Here is a 19,713-nt window from a genome sequence, read left to right on the forward strand (position 1 = left end):
AGAGGTTCTGGGGCCTCCAGACAGGCCTGTCCCTCACTCACTCTTTTCTTTCCAATACACATTTCACCATGCCCATCACTGTAGACTCAGGAGCCAGGTCTATGGAGGGGGCTGGTAATTCAGAGCACAGGAAGCACCCAAGCACCTTCTAGAAGGCGGGCTCAGCATAGCATCAACCCAGACCCCATGGAGAGCCTCCAGGTGAGGGCGGGCCTGAGGTTCTGGTCCTTTGGACACCAGAAGACCTGACCCCACAGTGGCCAGGGGAGGGGGGACAAAGTGGGGTGTCCCCCCCGCTGAGGGCGGTGGGGTGGCAGCCGCCTTATGTTTGGTTAACCATGATGGAGAGCTGGGGCCTCGGAAGACAGAGAAACTCCCTTACCCGCACTGTCCAAAGGCTCAGACTCCCCGGGGAGCGATTTCCTGCTCTGAATTCCCGTAAGACCAAGAGCTGGAGGAGGAAAAGACTCCTCAAGGCAGCCCACATCCACAGGGCATCCATTTGCAGGGGGAGGCGCTGAAACTCAATTGTCGGGCTTTCATTTCTCAGTTCCTGAGATGGCTTTTTTATTTAAAAAAAAAAAAAGAAAGAAAGAAAGAAGGAAGGGAGGGAGGAGGGAGATTTCAGTCACTGCTGCCCCATTGGGTCCAGCCCCTGAGGTTGGCAGAGCAAGTGCCCAGGGAGGGAGCCACACTTCCTTATCAGCAAGGGTAGGAAGAGGGCAGCCACAAGGTCCGGCCATCAAGCCCACGGAGGGGCACTGGCAGCCCCTGGAGCTTGCCCAGCTGGTGGCATCTGCCAGGAGGGGAGGTGGGGACGGGCTGGAGAGGCGGGTGGCAGGCGGCCCCTCCTGTAAGCAATCCCCATGGGGTTATTTCCAGGCACTTTTTCCTGTGAGAAAAGAATGGGAGGAATGCAGCCCAGCCGTTACCCAAATCCCCCCTCCCCGGTCCTCCGTGCCCCGTGATGTGCAGTTGTGGGGGGTGGGGGGAAGCCAGCGCCAGGAATCGGCAAATCTGTTTCAGAAACTCCAACTGGCAGCAGACCCCAGGGACACAGGTAACGCCAGCCCCGGGCCTCCCGGAGGAAAGAGGGGCCAGGAACACTCCTGAACGTTTATAGCTCCTCAGGGATCTAAGCTCCAGGAAGCGCTAGCAACTGCGATCCAACTGTGTCCCTGGCCAGAGAAGCCGGCTGGAGACTGGAGCCGTGCTCGGGGAGGAAGGACTTCATTGGGAAAAAATGTTGACAGAGTTTCATATGAGCGGAAGGACAAAGGCTTGGATGGCGGGGGGGCCTTCCTGAGAAACAAGGCATGGAGCACTCCAGCAATTTCCATGGGGCTGTGTGGGGAGGATTGGGTTCAAAGGCCTGGACGAGGGGCCGGACTCCCCCAGTCAGGGCCAGGCCCAGGGTGAGGAAGGGGCGGCAGGCGCCCCCCTGCAGTGCCTGAACTTGGCACCCCAACCCAGCCCTGCAGTGGGAATTCGCTCCAGACCATCCCCCACCACCCCACCCCACCCCACTCCCCTCCCCGCCGCCCACCCCCACCCCCACCACTGGAAGCAGGGTTCAGCAAACTGAGGCCAAAAAACAATGCTGTCCTCGCTCCAGAGACCAAATAAAACGGTGGAGAAGAAATTCGAGCATCTCCCAAGCCCCTGGCGTGGATCACGCACACGGTCCCCTCTAAGAGCCTGTGGTAAGCGGGCACGTCATTCTCGCACTGCAGGCAAGAATCTGGAGTCCTGGACATGGACCCACAGCACGAGGCTGGAACCAGGCCCAACGCATCACCTGCACACACCTTGGGGGTGCAGAGAGACCACACCCCACTACGGGCTACAAGGTGCAGCTTTTCCTAAAGGAAGCCCAGCCCCCTCCAGACCCCGCTCTCAACAACCACCACATAAGCCAGCTCGCCCAAATGGCCTCAGTCAAGCCCCTTGGTCTCTGTGGGCCTCAGAGCAGGGGCGACTGAGGCTCCTTCTTATTCAATAGGTGTAGGAAGAGTGTGTAAGCTCCTAATTCTGGCCAAGAACTTGATCAGACCAAGGGGGCTGCATTCTGCCTGCACCCCTCCACCCGGAGCCGCCTCCAGCATGCTGCAGACACTGGGTCAATGTCAGCGGGCCAAGTGGACGAATCCGTGAACCGACAAGTGAAGAAGTGTCCTGGGAGCCGGGCCCACCCGCTCAGAAAGAAGCACTGGGAATACCTATCTGCCAGACATCCCCCCCAAAGGCAGAAGACCTGGACCGTCCCAAACCTCACTTTGCATTGAAATCATCTGGGAAGTTTGTCAAAATACAGATTTCTGCCCCACTGACGCAGTGTGAGACACGAACGCTCTGGGCGGGGTGGGGGGGCCCAGGAGCCTGAATTATTCAAGGGCTCCCAGATGTCTCCAGCTCAATGCCAGGTCTGGAATCACGGACGTACGTTACTTGGCTGACGCCCATTTGGTCCTGGAGCTGGGACCGGATGAGGCTAAGAAATCAAAACAAAAATAAGCAACTCTCTCCTAGAGCTATTTTCCAAAGAGTTCAAGTCAACTTTCTATGCCAAGATGCTGTTTGCTACCTGTCTGAATGAAACGGGGTAGCAGTGCCTCTCCCCATCTTGTAGGTTGGCAAACTGAGGTCTGCCCAAGAAAGAGGGCTAACTCCGCTTTTCACCCCCTGCCTTTAGCTCCTGAAGGATGCAGGGTACTAGAGCCCGTATTAAGGTATTGGAGACTCAGCTAAACTTCATGAGAAAGAAGGAGGCCAGGCACATGTTTGACTGCAGGAGAGGCTGATGCCAGGAATGATACCTGTCCCCCTCCTGCCCAGACTGGAGGACGAAGCCCACCTGTTTCCTGACAGCTCACATCCCCCCAGAGTCCCACCACATCAAACCATCAAGCCGGGAGTAAGGAGACCTGTCCCCTTCATCTCCAGCCTGAGCCCACCTCCCCATCCTGAAGGTGGTGGGGTCATTCCCTGATTTGTTCATGAAAATGACAGTAAAGTAAGAAGTACCACATGCAGCAGGAGAGTCCCGGTGGGGGTGAAGGAAGAATTCATCCCTATTCTTTTCAGTAAAAAAGTGGCCCTGCTGGGGGGATGAAAGCTGAGCCATCCACAGCCCACAATTTACCCAGGAGCCTGGGGGTGGGGGTGGGGGGCACACACCACCCCAGCCTCCTCACTTGGCAGCTGGAGACTCCTCTCAGAGGCAGGGGCCAGAGTAGCCTCAGCCGGACACACCCAAGAGGCCCCCTCTTCCCCCGGCCCCCTCCTTCCTCCCAGCCCTGGGTGAGACTGATGGAGCTCAGACAGCTGCAGCAGTGGGGAGCGGGGGGGGGGGGACAACAGCTGGACAGAGGGAAGCCCCTCCCCCTGCCTGGGCAGAGTCCAGCCAGAGCTGGAGAGAAAGAGAGAAGGGGCCTCCTCCAGGAGCCCCCTCCCACCTTCCCCTGCCCTCCTGGTCATCCAGGCGGCCGAGTGTCCCCAGATCCCCCCAGAGCAGGGCTGCTCAGCAGCGGTCGCACATCTGGGCCCTGGAGCAGGCAGCCCCACACTGCCCGGCCGTGTTCCCTGCAGACCACACCGTCCACCCACCTGGGACTGGACTGGTTACCCCTGGTACTGCAGGTAAATGCCCGGGTCCTGACCCCACCCAGCATGAGGAAGGGCCACACAATGACCTGTGGTGTGGAGGGCTGGCCTGGCGGTCAGTGGACAGTGGTTCTGTCATAAATTAAGCTTGCGACTCTTGACAAACATGGGGTCACTCTTGGTTCCACTAAAAACCTTTGTGACTTTGATTTATCGTCGCCTTGTCTGCAAAATGATGACACTCCCTACTTTGTAGGGTGGCCCTTACTTAGATGGCTTCCCTTGTGGCTCAGATGGTAAAGAACCTGCCTGCAATGCAGGAGACCTAGGTTCAATTCCTGGGGCGGGAAGATTCCCTAGAGAAGGGGATGGCAACCCACTCCAGTATTCTTGCCTGGAGAATCCCCACGGACAGAGGAGCCTGGCAGGCTCCAGTCCATGGGCTCACAAAGGGAGGGACACGACAGAGCAACTAACACTTCCACTTTGGATGGAGAGGAACCACACTGGGGTCTGTAACAGGCCTCAGCTTCCTCATCAGTAAGAGGAGTGAGCTAGACTCGATGGTCTGTGGGCCTCCTCCAGCTCCTATGAAACCCACTCAGCCCTTTGGCCAATAACCCTGGGATGTAGCCCCTTCGTCCCTTTCCTCTAAGAGACCCGCTCAGAACACTGCCCCTAGTTCTGCTGCGTCTCCCAGATAAACGCAGGCTTGGGATTTCTCCCTTCCCAACCCCTCTGCAGATTCTAACTCAATCTCCAAATGTGCCCAGATCAGACCCCCAAGGGCCACCCTTTCCCTGCCAAGCTATGCTCCCCACACCTATGTAAGCCCTCCACACAGCTCAGCAACACCTCACCAAGAGCACATCACCCACTCAGCACATCTCACACCAAAGGGGAACCCCCCCAGGGGTGGTAACACTGCAAGAGGAAACTGTTAATATAGAACCGTCCTGTCCAATGCAGCGGCCGCGAGGAACATGCGGCCACGAGCAACAGGTGACCAGCCATGAGCAACATGCAGCCACAAGCAACACGCGACTGGCCACGAGCAACACGCGACTGGCCACGAGCAACACGTGACCAGCCACGAGCAACATGTGGCCACTGTTAAAGTAAGGCTAATTAAGGCTGAATAAAAAGGAAAATTCAGTTCCTCGGATGCACCAGCCACACCTCAAATGTTCAGAGGCCATGTGGAACCGGTGACTGTGCCCTGGGCGGGGCGAGTGAGAACATCTCCAACTCTGAAGCTCTGGTCTTCTTGTGTTCACAGTCTGAACAAGAGTAGATGCTCTTCTCCTCCCGGGCAGGACGGGACCAGGCTGCTCAGACAGAATCCAGAGGAAGCAGGGGGGCGAGCGGGAGGGCAAACCTAGAGGGGGAGGGGCCGCTTCCCACTGCTTCGGGGGAGACACCGCCAGGATGCGGGGCTGCAGCAGACCCACCAGCTCGGCAAGGGTCTCTTTGGCCCCAGCACCTGGCAGCGGGCAGCGGGCAGCTGTCACACACACTTCATTTTTAGGATGCCTGGGGCGCTTGTCATTCTCTCCAGCCCCTGGTGGACTCCTGGCCTGCCTCACTCGAGGTCTGCACTTTGCCCCAGAACAGAGGCACCCTCCTGCCATCCTCCTGTTGCCCAACTTCTGCTGAAGGATGTCCTGCAGAGAGCCGGGCTCCTCTGCTTCCATCCCAGACTCAAAAATACCTGGCTGCAAACTCAGATGGAGGGGAAGGAAGGGGCAAAAGCTAGTTGCAATCAAGCTCCCACTATATTTGGGGGGGGGCCTCTAAAATCACTGCAGACATTAACTGCAGCCATGAAATTAAAAGAAGCTTGCTCCTGAGAAGAAAAGCTATGACAAATCTAGACAGCATATTAAAAAGCAGAGACATCACTTTCCGGACAAAGGTCCATCTACTCAAAGCTATGGTTTTTCCAGTAGTCATAAATGGATGTGACAGTTGGACCATAAAGAAGGCTGAGCGCCAAAGAACTGATGCTTTTCAACTGTGGTGAAGACTCTGAAGAGTCTCCTGGACTGTGAGGAGATCAAACCAGTGAATCCTAAAGGAATCAGTCCTGAATATTCATTGGAAGGACTGATGCTGAAGCTGAAGTCCCAATACTTTGGCCACCGGATGCGAAGAGCCAACTCATTAGAAAAGACCCTGATTCTGGGAAAGATTGAGGACAGGAGGAGAAGGAGACGACAGAGGGTGAGATGGTTGGATGGACATCAATAGACATAAGTTTGAGCAAACTCCGGGAGGTGGTGAAGGACAGGAAAGCCTGGCGTGCTGTAGTCCATGGGGTTGCAAAGAGCCGGGCATGACTTAGCAATTGAACGACAACAATATTCAAGGTACCACCAAGGTAGTTACTTTCACTTGCATTTTCCCACTTGATCCCCCAAAACTGCTGCAAGGTAAGCGCAGGTAAACCCATCTTCCAGATGAGGATGCTCAGGCTCAGAGAAGGTGAGTAACTCACGCAGGTTTGTTAAGGGTCACAGTCTGAGCACAAACCCAGAACGTCTGATTCCAAAGCTTAGGGCCTGCTACCCCTCAGAGGCTACAGGTCTAGACAACAGTCCAGGAAGAGGGGCCCTGCCACTCTCCTCTCCCAGGAAGGCCGCAAACACACAAGTAGGAAGGTCAAGACGCAGGGCTTCTTGAGTTTCTGGCCCAAGAGAGCCCAGAACCTCAGGAAGGCCCTGGTTTTGAAGAGATGAAGACAGCCGCACAGCGGGATAAGGAAGGGGCAAGGAGGCAGTGCAGGGGGCAGAGAAATAAAGTCATGAAGAGAGGCAGGTGCCGGAGATTATTCAGATCAGATCAGATCAGTTGCTCAGTCGTGTCCGACTCTTTGCGACCCCATGAATCGCAGCACGCCAGGCCTCCCTGTCCATCACCAACTCCCGGAGTTCACTGAGACTCACATCTATCGAGTCAGTGATGCCATCCAGCCATCTCATCTTCTGTCGTCCCCTTCTCCTCTTGCCCCCAATCCCTCCCAGGATCAGAGTCTTTTCCAATGAGTCAACTCTTCGCATGAGGTGGCCAAAGTACTGGAGTTTCAGCTTTAGCATCATTCCTTCCAAAGAAATCCCAGGGCTGATCTCCTTCAGAATGGACTGGTTGGATCTCCTTGCAGTCCAAGGGACTCTAAGGTGTCATAAATTGATCCTGTAACGCTTTGTCTAGGGCCTACCTTCCTCTCTGTTAGACATCAGGTCCTGAATGAAATTTACTCACCTTGTTCACAGCACAGAGCCTGGTGCACAGCAGGGGTGTGTGTGTGTGTGTGTGTGTGTGTAGTCACTCAGCTGTGTCTGACTCTTTACGACCCTATGGACTGTAGCCCGCCAGGCTCTCTGTCCACTGCATTTTCCAGGCAATACTGGAGTGGGTTGCCATTTCCTCCTCCAGGCGATCTTCCTGACCTAGGGATCAAACCTGCGTCTCTTTTACTGCCTGCCTTGGCAGGCGGATACTTTACCACTGTGCCACCTGGGAAGCAAGTTCTCAAAACATACCTGTAGGAAAGACAGAGAGGTGGACACCATGACAAACAGAATGTCCAGAGAGTATATATACAGGAAAGTCCTCTTTCCTGCCTTTTCAGAGGCCACCTCCTCCAAGAAGTCTTCCTGACTGCAGGGCCAGCTCAGCTCAGAGACCTCAGGTGGGGAGAGCCAGACTATGCCACGCCGGGCCACATCTGCCCCTTTGCCATCAGCCACAACCCAGTCACCACTCTCCCAGTGACCGCAGATCATAAATCTAGGCGATGTCAGGGCCCAGAGACCTCAAAGGTCATCTGGTCCACTGTTCCCAAGTTATGGACGAGGAGACTGAGGCCAGCAAGGGAACTGTTCAGCTTCTAAGTGGAGAGAGTTCCTCGTGCCCACGCCAGCAAGAGCTTGATCACAGAAGCTCACGCCAAGCCCCGAGGGCCTGCAGCTCGCCCGGGGGTCCAGGCCCGCTGCCCGCAGCCCATCTGTCTCTCCAGCCTGCCAAGAGGCCTCCCCTCCCGTGCACGCATGTGGATGAAGCCCACCGCGGGTGACTTCAGAACACTACACCAGGGGGAGGTGATGCTGGCCCCGGCTCCGGGCCTTCAATTTCCGATCTCCCAGCCTGACACCCCTAATGTCCGAGCCCTCGCTGCTCTGAGCCCCATGTGGTCATACATCACCTTGGCCGGTGCCAGCCATGCCTCCCCCACAGCCATCTGGACACGAACACGAGGAGAGAGCAGGACAGGATGATCCTGGCTGAGAGGACGGCTGGGATGCCAAGGACACCTGGTCCCTGCCCCTCCTGACCTCGCTATGCACATGCCATTGGCAAACGGGATTTGGCATGCTTCCCTTTTCCCAGGACTCAGTTTCCCCATAAGCAGTGGGAATCTCCAGCCCCCAGCTCAGTGAGATGCGTTGAGATGGGGGTGCCCTCACCCCTGGATATAAAGAAGGCCACCCCATGGTCCCTTGGACTGCAAGGGATCAAACCAGTCAATCCTAAAGGAAATCAACCCTGAATATTCATTGGAAAGACGGAGGCTGAAGCTCCAATAGTTTGGGTACCTGATGCGAAGAACTGACTCATTGGAAAAGACCCTGATGCTGGGAGGGATTGGGGGCAGGAGGAGAAGGGGGCAACAGAGGATGAGATGGTTGGATGGCATCACTGACTTGATGGACACGGGTTTGAGCAAACTCTAGGAGATCGTGAGGGACAGGGAAGCCTGGTGTGCTGCAGTCCACGGAGTCAAAGAGTTGAACACGACTGAGCGACTGAACAACAGCAATCTGTAGGATAAAATACACATCCGTGATCCTTGCTACACAACATATAGCCACGCATTTGTTATATATTGTGTAATTTAAAAAATACTGTGATTCTAATGACAAAAGACCACTTAATAAGTTAGCAAATAAATAAAGGAAGGAAGTAAGGAAAGACAAGGGCCAGCTCTTTCCAAGAGAATTCCAATTAACCAGTGTAGTGGAAATGAGGGAAATAGGAAATGAACATTAGGCAGACACCACAATAATGACTACTGCAGGAAAGAACCACTGATGGACGCTAAAATTAGTGAGTAAAAGTCAGAGGATAAACAGGATATCTGTATAGTCTCAACGCACCTCCCCACAAGATGCCTATTTACTACCAAGAGAAAAAGAGCAACTTCACAGAAAAGCTGCCTGGCCAGCATCACCTTCTCTAAGCACCGAGGTTAACATCAGCAGCAGTAAGACATACTGGGACTTCCCTGGCAGTCCAGTGGTTAAGAATTCGCCTTTCAACGCGGGGGACTCAGGTTCGATCCCTGGTCAGGGAACTAGCATCCCACATGCCAAGGGGCAACTGAGCCCATGCACCGCTACAAAGACCCAGTGCAGCAAAAAGAACACCGATGTGTGCGCCCCACGACTCAATGCGCTGGGGACCCAGCACCCCACGTGCAGCATCCTTGCCAAAAACGCACAACCTCACCCCAGTCACAAGGAAACGCCAGCCTCCTACAAAGTGACCATCAAGGCCACAAAAGGCAAAGAAACACCAGGGCACGGCCACAGGTTGGAGGAGCCTCAAAAGAGACACGACAATTAAACGCAAGGCGGGGTCTGGGAACAGAAAAAGGATGCTGGTGGGAAAATTCAAAGAAACTCTGTCGTTGAGTTAATGAGAGCACACCAATCTGGATTCCTACTGTGGTTATGTAAGATGTTTACAATGACCCAAAAAAACAAAAGAAAGAGGGTGTCGGTGTGTGTGCACGCGTGCATGCTCCACGGAACACAGGTGCAAGAGTGCCCACAACCGTGCAGGAGAGCAAAGTGGGGAGGGGCGGGGGCGGGGGGGCAGGGCCTCTGGCTGCTGGAGGTGGCGTGCTGAGCCTCCAATCCGATTCGCACAAAAGGATTACTAGATTACATTCTCTGCTGCCGGCAGCTGTCCCTGTCAAATAAATAATCATCGCCTTACATGTATAGATCACCTTTCATGCTGCAGCCCCTTCCTACGGTGGTGAGGACCAGCCTGGGAACCCACTCAGCCCTGCCCAGGGAAGGCGGGAGGCGGGAGCCACCCCGAACCCCATGTGGCTCCCAAGGAAGGAGGGTTGGGACTCCCACCAAAGAAGGGAAACTCAGCTACTAAGAGGGGAGAATGGTGTGGGTATGTGGTTGTGTGTGTGTTGGCGGGGGGAGGGGGGTGCTCCAGAAAAGGCCAGGCAAGGGACAGAGTGGCAGGTGGCAGGCTCCCCAGAAGGGCACACACTGAGTAGTGCCAACCCAGGAGCAGCGGTCAGCAGCTCTCAGCCTCCAGAAAGTGTGGGTCAGCCCCTTCCCCATCTGTGAAGCGCACCTCTCACAGGATCCTGGGAGCATCGACCCCCATTTCAGCTTTAGTGTGTCGTCTGAAACCACAACTTTTTTAATATATATATTTATTTACTTATTCAGCTACTCCAGATCTTAGTTGTGGCATGCAGAATCTTTAGTTGCAGCATGCGGGATCTAGTTCCCTGATCAGGGATCAAACCCGGGGCCCCTGCATTGGGAGAGCAGAGTCTTAGCCACTGGACTTCCACGGAAGTCCCCTGACACCACATCTTGCTATTCACCTGCCGGCCACGTGAGACAGGCCAGACGAGGGCCAGATGGAGAAAGCGGGCGTCAGGCGTGGTGGGAAATACAGGGAAACGGCTGGCCCTGAGGAGAGGGGCCATTAGCCCCCAACACGGAGGAGTGCCACAGCCCCTGCTGAGCAGCGTGGGGAGGCCCCCTATGCCCCAGTCGCCCACCCAAGGCAGTGACTTGTTCATGCGCAGGGCTGTTCTTCCGACAGCTGCCCTGTAAGGTCTGCAGAGTGGGCCTGGGCTGGGCCAGCGGGCAGGGAGGGCATATGAAGGGTGGGCCCCCAACTCAGAGAGACGCCTTCAGACACCCAAGCACCTAAGACAGGATGTTGGAGCCGCCCAGGCCCCACTGGGCAGGCATGTGTGCACGGGAAGGTCAGGTCAGAACCGTGCCAGGCAGGCTAGGGGCAGGTGAGTGAGCAGGGGAAACGCCATGATCACCTGGGGAGGACAAGGTCCCACAAAGTTTCCTCAAGCAAGCAGGGCTCCAACTGAACCCCGAAAGACGTGTGCGACCCTGAGGAGTAGAGTCAGGGCAAAGGGGAGGGGAGGGGAGCTGGCAGAGATTCCAGCATGCTCTCCGGGCACGCTGGGCATCCATCACTGCTGTGGTGGGGGACGGGTGGGCTGGAAAAGCCATCTGGAATGAGGCTGACAAGAGCTGGGGCAGGGGCTCTGAGCTCAGACCCTCCATGAGCCCCTCAGAGTGGGCACGCTGCCTTGGAACTGAGAGAGCCTGAGAAGCTGAGCCAGGGAAGATCTTGGCACCAAGGAGCAAGCCTTCAGGGGACAGGTTGAGAGATTTTTGCAAATGTTCTCATTCCCTCTTACATTCCACATGTAGGAGATGTCATATGATATTTCTCCTTCTCTGTCTGACTTACTTCACTCCGTATGACACTCCCTAGGTCCATCCATGTGGCTGTGTGCGTGCTCAGTCGCTTCAGCTGTGTCTCACTCTTTGTGACTCCATGGACTGTATAGCCCGCCAGGCTCCTTTGTCCATGGGATTTCCCAGGCAAGAATATTGGTGGGTGGCCATTTCCTTCTCCCCCTCAGCCTCCTGCACAGCATCCCAAAACCCCTCCTGTGAACCCGGACACCCCCTCTCCCCAGGGCTTCCCTGTGACCTCCTCCAGCAAACCCTGAAACTCTCTGAGTCCTTACCCGACAGCCATCCAAATGTCCTTCTCGTCTTCCAAATAAAACCTCAAATTTCTTCTCAGCCCTGCACTGTGCACCTCAAACCTCCACTGGCTCACATGAGCAAGCTCACCCTCCCTTCTGTCCTTCCCAGGAACCTAGTATTTCCTTGTGTCATCACCCAGGGGACCTCAAGGAGCCATCTGCTCTCCCAGCCTAACCCCAAACCATCCCTACCTACATCCTCCCAGCGCAGACCCCAAGCTCCCCACTAACTTCCCATGCCTACAAACTTCCTCATTCCAAGTCCCCTCAGAATTCTTGAACTTTCCTTGAGCCTGCATCCTCAAAGTTAAGCCTGTTCTCAACTTTCCACATCAAGTCTGAGCCTGCAGCTTCTCCCAAGAAACCCCCAAAGTTTCTTCCCGGGATACGGGCAGGTTGGGATGCTGAGGGCAGCACTTCCCAACCAATCGGTGGCAAGTGCCAGGCCTTTCATTTCCGGTCCATCCTGGGCCCTTAGGTGGTCATGCTCGGGAGGGACAATCCCAGCTTTCACCCCTGGAGAACCGCCTGAAGATTCCAGCAACATCCAAACTGGCCGATGCCCTGCTCCACAAGACAAGTCCTTCAGCTGCAAGGAAAGGTCCCAAAGAACCTATTTGGTTCCAGCCACCAGGATCCATGACCCCCCTCACGCTTTCCCCGGGAAACGCCACACTACCCTAAGACAGCCACGTCAGCCACTGCAAATGGTTCCCTCTATTTTTACATTTTCTTATTTTTATTTATTTATTTGGTCCCGCCGCACAGCTTGTGGGATCTTAATTCCAGGACCAGGGATGGAACCCAGACCCTTGGCAGTGAGAGTGCAGAGTCCCAACCACTGGTAGCCTGTTAGGCGCTCAGTCATGTTCAACTCCTCGAAACCCCATGGACTGTAGCCCACCAGGCTCTTCTGGCCACGGGGATCTCCCAGGCAAGAATACTAGAGTGGGTTGCCAGTTTCTTCTTCAGAGGATCTTCCTGACCCAAGGATCAGGCCTGGGTCTCCTGCATTGCAGGCATATTTTTTACCATCTGAGGACCCCCAGGGAAGCCCCACTGCAAACATCTCCGAATATGAACTTTCTACTCTGGACTTAGTCACCGTCGTCAGCGCTGGCCCACAGGCCCCACTTTAAGTAGCACTGGTCTAGACGATCATTCCCTCTTAGACTGTCCTGGTGGAGGCCCCGAGAGGCCCTTCCACAGCCCAAACGAGTCACTTCCCCAGGTGTGGCTAGCCAAGAAGCGGGTGGTCCAGGGCAGATGTCCACGGGACCAGCTAGAATCCACTGCACCCTTGCTTCTGGGGAGATGCAGGTACAACAGTCTGAGCCTGGTGGGTCGGCCTGGGGATTGGAGGGTCACCCCCCGCAGAGGGAGAATTAAATCCACCCGGGGCTGTGGCAGGCCCTGAGGCTCAAACCCTGTCCAGGCATGTCAAGAGAGGCAGGCCAGAGAGAGTCCACTGTCCGCAGGTTGTCCCGTGACACAAGCTGGGGCCCCCAGGAGGAAGCCCCTCCCACTGCAGGGTGGGGGACACTGTGGGGCAGGCTGAGCTCAACTGCCCAGCAGAAGAGGGAAGGTGTGAACAGAGAAGGGAAATCTAATTACAACCAGTTCCTGCCCCACCACCTGCTAGAAACCACAGCTCGCCCAGGACTTGGACGGAAGGATCTCTAACGACATGGCCCAAGCGCCTCTCCCCCCACAGCCGCCGGATAAAGGGAGGGGCCAGCTGAGCCTCCTCCACCCTGAGCAACCCCCCCCACAAGAAAGAGACTCCTGGAGCTGAAACCCGAGCAGATGCCAAGGGGCAGTGGGAGGCGATTTACAGCCGGGAAACTGAGCACTCCGGCCAGATGTGGGCCTCGGGGAGGGCAGGAGGGGCTCAAACGCACGTGTGCACGGAACGGGGTGCAGAGGCCTGGGGCGCCGGACTCTGGTGGGGCGGGGGTCCGGCTCTGCCTGCCCAGAGAGCGGGGGAGGGGGCTGAGGGCCTGCAGGGCTGGAGGATTGGATCAGGGTCAGCACTGGAGGGGGCGGGCAGGCAGGCATGAGAGGCATGGAGGGATGAGAAGCAAAGGGAAAAAGGTAGATGGAGCAAAGTAGAAGAAGCAGCCAGGAGTGATGAGCCCAGGGCAGGGGCCCCCAGGAGCGCACAGCAGGCTGGACGCTGAGGCCTCTGCCCTCTGGCCAATCGGCCCCTGGACGGCCCCTAAATCCCAAGGCTACAGGAGGTGCTGTGGGGGAACCAACCAGAGTCAAGGCTGCCTTTGCTTCTCCAACCCCAGACAGAGCCAGGTCTTCCTCCACCCTGGCCTGGCTGATGCGCCAGGCCCCCCAGGACCCTGCCACACCCACCAACCCCCTCAACAGGTGGAGGGGCTGCCCCAGGGTGGGAGCAGGATGGAAATTCACTCCATCAAGTGCGAGCTGGACAGAGTCCACTCTCCAGAGTGGGATGTGCTGGGAACTGCCCACTGCCCACCTGCAGATGGCAGGTGGACTCCAGGACACGAGCAGAAAGCCAAGGCCCAGAGAGGGCAAGGGCCCAACCCAGATCACACAGCAGCTGGCAGGGAAGCAGACCCTAGACCCCTGACTCCCAGCTCCATGATCTCTCCGGTCCCTGCCTTCCTCTGGGCCCCAGTTCAAGGAAACAAATCTGTCCCCTTTTTCAGAGCATCGGGGGTTGGGGGGGTGAGGGGGAAGGAGCGGGTGGGAGGAGGAGGGAGGAAGCCAGACCTCTAAAGAGCTGAATGCAGAAATCCATGTGACAAGGGTGGAATTATTTCCTCTGGAAAAAAATTAATAAAAGGCGCTCCCTTAGCAGACCCCAGGAGTCCTGGGCTGGAAGCTGACGTAATATGGAGAGGAGAGGCCCCCCTCCCCACCACCAGCAAGCCCCGCCAAGAGACAAGGGGAGGCTGCAGCTGGAGCTGCGGGAGAGGCCACACCCACCGAGCAGGGTGCTGGGGTCCCGATCCCCGGCAGCAGAAGCCTCTGGACTGGCAGCCCAGGGGCTGACAATCACGTCAGACCAAACCTGGGCATGTCAGGGCATCAAGGGGGCGGTGTCTCCTGGCAGAACCCACAGAGTGGGAGCCCAGACAGGAGGTGGGAGGCAGGAGGCGGTGCTCTGGAGAGCTGGGGTTAAGACAGCGACTGGGTCCTCCCTCGAGGAGTAGTGGGGACCCAGGGGGCCTTGGGTGGGCCCCATCTCCCCATCAGCGCCCGTCACTCAGTTGCTATAGTTCTGATAAAGCTGACTGGGACATAACAGCCCCACACCTGCACCCAGAGAGATCAGGGGAGGTGGGGGAGGAGGACCAGGATCGGGAGAAGATTCAACCTGGAGCGGAGAAAAGACAAGAAGGAGCCAGAGCCGCCCCCACTGCTGCCCTGAGGTTGGCAAGGGCTGCGCTGAGCAAAGCCCAACCGGAAAGGGGTCCCAGCAAGGCCCCCTGGCTTCAGATGAGCCCAGAGCAAGGCTGAGAGCGCAAAAAACCAACAGGAAGTTGATTCCAGCACAAGAACACCCCTCCTGGCCCAGGCCCTCATGGCAGGATGCCAGCGGAAAGTTCTGGCAGCTCCACAGTCCAAAGTGTGAGTCAGGACCGTATCCCCATCAACCTGCCCTCCACCCCATACAATGGGTGGGATGCTTGGAGAAGGCGGCAGGGCACAGTGGCCAGGCAGCCCCCTCCCCCACACACACACCTCATCTGCACCCCCTCCTCCAGTCCCTGTTCCCAACAGGTTGGGCTCCCTCTAAGAAAGGCGCTGGCTGGGGCTGCAAGGTAACAGGACAAGTGTCCTGACAGCCATCCCACTCGAGCGAATCTTCCCAATCCCACATCCTCCCTGCCGCCCAGCATACAAGGTGCTTCACTACAAAAAGAAACAACAGCTTGTGCAACACAGTGTGTTCAAACCAAAAGGCCCCTGGGCTTGGAATCTGGTGCATGGGGCAAGCATCCTGCCTTTTTTTTTTTTTTTTTTTTTGCAGCTTTTGGGATCTTAGTTCTTCAACCAGGAATCGAACCCAGGTCCATAGCAGTGAAATCGTGGAGTCCTAAGCACTGGACCGCCAAGGAAATCCCTGGCAGTCTGTATCTGAAGGGTATGCCCTTCCCTTCTCTGGGCCTCTCAACTGTAAAAGGAGACAGCCCCGTACCCGACACGAGGCCACTGGGAAGACTGAGGGAGTGGACGCGGTCAAGTGAAGTGCTCAGTGCACAGCCACCATCAGCAGCCTGTGACTCACACTGGAACCAGTCTCAGAGCTGCAGCCTGACCCAAAGCCAGCCGCAGGTGAGGGGGGCATGTGAACCAGGAGGAGTGGAGCAGAACCCCTTCATCCCCCCGCCAGAGTGCTACATGGACCAGTGTTCATATGGCACATGTCCTGGCCTGTGCTGTGTCCACCACACATACCACCACAGCATCCGGCCACAGGAGCACAGATTCCACTTGGGGGACTCTGCCAGGAGCAGCTAGAATTCCTCAGTGACCCTGGATCTCAGCTTCCAGTCGCTCTGAAGCACTAACCCACAGCCTGGGACATAGGACAAAATGAAAGTGACAGTCACTCATCTGTGTCCAACTCTTTGTGACCCCATGGACTGTAGCCTGCCAGGCTCCTCTGTCCAGGGGATTCTCTAGGCAAGAATACTGGAGTGGGTTGTCATTCCCTTCTCCGGGGGATCTTCCCAACCCAGGGATCAAACCCAGGTCTCCTGCATTGCAGGCAGATTTTTTACCATCCCAGGCACTAGGGAAGCCCTAGGGACATAGGACAATTCTTTCCCAAGTGGGAGCACTGAGAAGCCACCTCCTGTCACTGGGCTGTCTGAGCTGAAATGGTCACTTCTCAGGAACGTGTGCGGGAGAGCCAGCTGCCTCGGCTTCACCCTGGAACCAGTGAGACGGGGAATCAGAGAGTCCCTGTGCCAGCCCAGAAGCGATGCCAATCCACCCCAGAGCAAAGGGCTTGACCTAAAAGCCACGTGGAAGACAAATTGACAGGTTTCCTGCTGCCATCTAGTGGCCAAAATACACAAGAGTGGGCAACGAGCCAGAAGGCCACCAGCAGGTCTCGGTGACCAATGGTCAGCCCTGAACGCCTGGACGAGAGGGAAGGACCAGCTCTGGGAGGCAGATCCAGCAGAAAGGGCTGGGGAAGAAGTACGGTTCATTCTCCACATAAGAAATAAAAATGGTGTTGCAACTCCGGCCAAGGCACTGCCCAGGCCGAGAACGAACAGGCAGAAAGGAGCTGGACCTAAGCCCAGGACCTCCCTGTGTGCCTGTCCTCCCTCCCCCTGGGCCCGGGCAGCCTGCACTCTGGTCACACTCGTCTCTGCAGCCCCAGCTCCGCCAGGCTCCTCGTCACGAGGCTCCCTCCCCTCTCTGCTACAGGCGGACACTCTGCCGTGCGAAGGTTCCCCCATTGCACACATCGCCCCCGGTTCATGCTTCCACACTGGACAGTGGCCACTGGACTGTATGTCCACCTCTCCCACTGGATACAGCCCCGCCTGCTCCCCCGCCCCCCAGCTCTCAGCAGTCACATCTACAGGGCGGCAGAGCCAAACTGCACCTCAGCCCCAAACACTTCTCTCCCTCCCTCCTGCAAGACGCGGGGCCGGCCCCAAACCTGCCAGGCCAAGTCCAGGGCCCTGTCCCTAAATCTCCCTCCGTTCCTCTAAAAGCCCCATCTGTCTGCCAGCCTGTGAGCCTCCTGCCTCGGGGACCCCGCACCTGGAAGCTGCAGCCCCAAGCAGAAGCGGGCACCCAGATACCAGGCTGGGCGTCAGATGAACAGAGCACCAGCCGGAATCAGGAGACTGGGCTTCAGTCTCGACTGGCCCTTAACTGACTGCGTGACACGCCTGGAGAGTTGCTTCTTACAGCTTTACGATGTCCTTATTTGTAGCATGAAGGATCATTTCTTGGGTCTCTTTTGCATCAAAAAACTCCATGACACTAATTCATACCCATGTGTCAAGAACCAGTAATTTAACTGTATGACTGTTCCCAAGAGCCCATGAGACCCTCAGCCTGAGCGGAGAGGGGAGCCTCAGCCCACCACCCATTCATTCTTAAAATACAAACACACTGAGCACCCGGGCGCTGGCGTGGGGATCACTATTTTTAGCGCTGTGACCTGCTTAGCTCTGCTCTGGCCACAGGGAAAAAGGCCAACGAGGAAGGTCAAGGACCGATGCTGAGCTGACGCAGGCAAAGCGGGGGAAGGAACGCAGTCCCCGGGCCTGGCGCTCAGCAGGGACCGCAAGCCAAGCTTCACACCGCACCTTCGAGGCCATGTTTCAGTGCTAACCCCTCACGACAAGCTAGGCCTTGACTGTGTTATAATTGAAGAGACTGGGGCCCAGGGAGTCACCTACATTCGCCCAAAGGGACACAGGCAGTGAGTGCGGAGCGGGGACTGACCCAGGGCAGCTGCGGCTCTGACTCTGTGACGGAGACCAACATAAATGGCAGGGCCTTGTCTGGCCCTCGGTCCATCCGTTTTCCTGGTGTCTGCCTCCTAAGAGCCTTCGCCCTCCTCACTCAAGGTTTTCCCTCCCAGCCCCCTCACTCAAGCCCCACCCGGGGAGGAAAATTCCAACTGCTGTCTGGCTTTTAAGAAGCATCTCTCCGGTGCACATCTGAACCCTTTCTCTTTGATGCACTCAGCCTAACGGTGCTATTTATCCTGCACGTGTGCTGAGTGTTCAGTCAGTCAGTCGGGTCCAACTCTTCTGCAACCCCATGGACTGTAGCCCACCAGGCTCCTCTGTGCATGGGATTCTCCAGGCGAGAATCCTGGAGTGGGTTGCCATGCCCTTCTCCAGGGGATCTTTCCAACCCAGGGGTCGAACCTGAGTCTCTTACATTTCCTGCACTGGCAGGCAGGTTCTTTAACCACTAGCACCACCTCAGAAGCCCTATTTATTCTGGAGCTGCCCTTAGATGTGAAAAAATGAATGCACCAGAAGGAAAGGCCTTGGAGGATCCACAGTCCACACCAGGTTTTACCTGCAGTTACCCCTGGGAAGGGAACTGGGGTGGGGGGTGGGCTTGGAGATGGGGCCTCTCACATTTTACTCGATTACTCTGTTATTTTATTTTTGCAGCAAACCAAATTTTCATATACTAACCAAGTCATCATTTAAAGGAAACGCTCTGTGCACACAGATCAATGGCAGACGACCACACCCTGCACTTTCGAGAAAAGAGCCCGAGGCAGAGGCAGGCAGGCCAGGTCTCACCAGACAGGCCCTAGAGCAGGAAGTGATCCTAGTCTTTCCAGGATGGGCCGGGTCTCTAATTCAGAGGCAGATGCGGGAGTGGTTTCTGGAACACAGGCACAAACTCTCTGCCCCCCAAAATACCTCCTCCATCTGCTCAGTCATGCCTGAAATTCCATCACCAAGGGGCAGTCTTTGATTCCTCGGTCAGAAATAGGCCTGAAACTGTAAACCCACCCCGGAGATGCAAAACGGCGCCTTCAAGTCACACTTGGAGGGAACAAGGTTCCTGGACTTGAGGAAGCCAGGCTCTTAGGAGGCTCTCAGAATAATCCCACGGACAAGAGGGGGATGCTCGGGCTGGGGGCTGTCATGGCCGGACGGATTAGTCACTGCCCACAGACGAGGAGGCGGGGGAGTTGTGTGCCAGGCTGTCCTCACCCCGACCAGGCTGGAAGAGAGAGCCAGGGGCCCAAAAGTGTGAAGGATGAGGTGGAAACAGCTGGGACCAGCTGGGAGGAAAGAGTCAGAACCTGAGGGGCCTCAGGAGCTGGAGCAAAGGATGGCGCCATTCAGAGGGGACTGGGGAGAGAGAGCAGCGCTTCTAGTGAAGTGGAACCTCCATCCCCATAGAGGTCCGCCCTGGGATCTGAGGGCTGTGAACAGGGACGAGACTAATGAGGCCACGCTTAGAAAACCATGAACAGAACGGTCTCAGGAAGACCTAGGAACTGGGTCAAGAGAAAGTGGGAATGTTAAAACTGAAGGAGAATGCTCGATGTCGTTAGCCATCAGGGAAACGCAAATTGAAACCACCGCCAGCTACCACTTCACACCCATGGGGACGGTCATAATTTTTTTTTTTTTTTGGATGGAAAATAACAAGTGTTGGCGAGGATGTAGAGAAACTGGAGCCCTCTTACAGTGCTGGTGGGAATATAAAATGGTGTGGCCACTGTGGAATATAGCTTGGCAGAGCCTCAAAATGTGAAACATAGAATTACCACA

General features: G+C 56.3%; 1 protein-coding gene across 3 annotated transcripts in view; it reads right to left on the reverse strand.

Moving 5' to 3' along the window:
* The window catches only part of TSPAN9 (tetraspanin 9), a 191,875-nt gene that overhangs the window by 121,613 nt on the left and 50,549 nt on the right, over positions 1–19,713 (reverse strand). The window contains exon 2 of one of the 3 annotated variants that reach the window (XM_086402391.1): positions 15,887–16,007. The exons of the other annotated variants lie outside the window; for them this stretch is intronic. The gene's annotated coding sequence lies outside the window, so the exon portion shown is untranslated. The remainder of the gene's footprint in view (positions 1–15,886; positions 16,008–19,713) is intronic. 3 annotated transcript variants of the gene reach the window in all.

The sequence above is a fragment of the Bos grunniens genome, chromosome 5 (assembly GCF_055505025.1).
Source record: "Bos grunniens cultivar Pamir isolate PY7600 chromosome 5, Bosgru_T2T1.0, whole genome shotgun sequence".
NCBI classification, from domain to species: Eukaryota; Metazoa; Chordata; class Mammalia; order Artiodactyla; family Bovidae; genus Bos; species Bos grunniens.